The sequence below is a fragment of the Macrobrachium nipponense genome, chromosome 26 (genome assembly GCF_015104395.2).
Source record: "Macrobrachium nipponense isolate FS-2020 chromosome 26, ASM1510439v2, whole genome shotgun sequence".
NCBI lineage: Eukaryota > Metazoa > Arthropoda > Malacostraca > Decapoda > Palaemonidae > Macrobrachium > Macrobrachium nipponense.
The window spans coordinates 18,142,705-18,145,370 of record NC_087215.1 but is presented as its reverse complement, the minus strand read 5'-3'; positions in this window follow the sequence as shown (position 1 = coordinate 18,145,370).

Sequence of the window (2,666 nt, the reverse complement as noted above, 5' to 3'; positions counted from 1 at the left end):
AGAGAAAGAGAGCTTTTTAGCACTAAGTTCTGGCTACAATAAACGAGAGAGAGAGAGAGAGAGGAGAGAGCTCTTGCCATTTGTGCTGATGTTGTATATCTCTGTCGGGTAAGGAGCGAGACAAAGCTTTTCTCGCCTAAAGTTTGAGGGAACAGGCTGGATGTGAGATGTGCGATGATCAAAAAATTTTTACAAGACTTTTATTAGCTTGAATTTATTTGTATTTTTTTCGATGTAAATAAACAAACGATTCCATGGCAGTCATCTCTGACACTTTAGGGCATACGACTTTTAGCAATACGGAGAAAAATTAAACCACAAAAAGAGGGACTGAGGTCATTTTTATGAAGCGAATACTGTGAAAAATACTTGGCGACGTTAAAATAGAAAAATTACTTAAAAGGTATTAATTTAGGCCTAAATGACGTAATAATGAATAAGACTCCACACACAAACACATAGTATTGATTTGCATATCTTGAAAATCGCTAATCCATAGCTTGATTTGCGATAAATACTGTGATTTTTATTTTGTATAATAATACAATACAAATACCCCACGGCCAACACCACCTCCTCGCCCCCCCCCCCCCCCCCCACTCTCTGGCTGGGTCAACAGAATCGAAAGAGGAACTAAAGCATCATCTTCTTAAAAGCTTTTCTTGCGAAATCCCCGAATTCAAGGAACAGCCATTGCTCCAATCACGCATCGCAATGATTCTCGAGGCAACAAGGAAAACAAAGGCACTTTGCCCTTGTTCTGAGGCAAAGACAAAAAGATTCCTTCAACGTCGGTCATTAACAATCAGAAATTCTGGCCGTCAATGATAACCCAGTTTTTTAATCATAAGAATTTGAGGATGATAACAGATTAAGCCTTTCAAAGTTTTCTTCTGATATTGAGGACTTCATTAAGCGAGGTGTTATGAACGCATCGTTTTGAATAAGGTGACGGGACGTAACGGTCACTTTACAAACGCTATTGATTCCTCATTGAAGCCTCAGTGGCGCGATTGGTATGGTCTTGGCCTGCCACCTCGGTGGCCTCGAGTTCGATTCTCGGGCATTCCACTGAGGGGTTAATGATATGTATTTCTAGTGATAGAAGTTCACTCTCGACGTGGTTCAGAAGTCACGTAAAGCCGTTGGTCCCGTTGCTGAATAACCACTGGTTCCATGCAACGTAAAAACACCATGCAAACAAAACAAACAAAACGAATTACTCATTGGACGAGTGGTTTGCGTACTTGCTTACCAATCTAGTAGCTTGAGTTCCGCCAGTGCGGAATCAGAGGAATTTATTTCTGGTGATTAGACATTTATTTCTCGATAAAATGGAATTCGGGTCCCACAAAAAGCTGCAGGTCCCGTGGCTAAGTAAGAATTGGTTCCTAGTCAAGTAAATAAAAATCTAAGAAGAGCTGTTAATCAGCTCAGTGGTCTGGTTAAACTAAGATATACTTAACTTTGTTTTTTTTTTCTTATAAAACAGTATGCTAATGACTTCATTGCCAACCTGATAACGTGTTCGTCTGTTGAAAAAGGTAGGTTATATGACTCTGGGAAAACAGAGGGAAATATTAGATAACCACGTTATATTCATTGAGAAGAGAGTAGACCATATTTTCCGTTTCGGAGTCAAATCTTTGCAAACAAAAAAAATTACGTTTAAAAAAAATATATTCAATGGATACTGATCGGGGAATACATAGGGAGATACTAAATACCCACTTTCATATTCATTGAAAACACAGTATCTCGCACTTTCTGTTTCAGAGTAATCTGCTGAAAGAAAATAATGTTTCCAGAGAAATAAATACTCAAGGCTTAGATTGAATAGAGGAGTTAATGCTGTTGGATTTTTATGTCATGATTTTTATTATACAAGAAAAGTGTTTCTGGAATGGCTAGTTTACAAGAGCCGAGTTCTATCCCAGCCTGTCGCCTACCAGTCGACCCACCGGTGAATGGGTATGAACGTCAACAAGGGTACAGAACAAGGACTTACTGGGACCATTCTTTTGATACATGGGGCACTTTCGCACTGTGGTAGTCAATAAGATAATCAGTGCGCTCATATCATATATTAATCTATATATATGTGTATATATATATATATATATATATATATATATATATATATAATATATATATATATATATATATATCAATTTCCGCGTCAATAATATTTACTGGTTACACAGAAATTATTTGGAAACTTGGAAAAAATTAATTTTTTAATTTTAATGATGTTATAATAGTCATGAATATCAATTTAAAATTGGAAATGTCAATGATAACATATCCCTGGAATTTTCTTTCTTCTTTTGTATTTCCTGCGTTATTCAGAATGATTCAATGGGCACGTTCGTCATTATGTAGCCTGAATTGGACAGTCTTGCCTGAATCCGTTTCATTATCCTTCATGAAATGTGCCCGTAAGCGCGCGCTCGCCTCTTATGCGTATACAAAAAATTCCGAATCAGAGATCCTAAGAATTATAAATCTTGTGTTGGGCCAAATTCATCATCATTAATTGCCAGCCATTAAGAGAAGGTTCTCTCTTTGTCTGGGAACAAGAGAAATGTGTTTTTGTTGCCTTTGCCGTTGCAAGAATCGTATCGATGCGTCACTGGAACGATGGTTTGTTTCCCCGAATGGGAAAT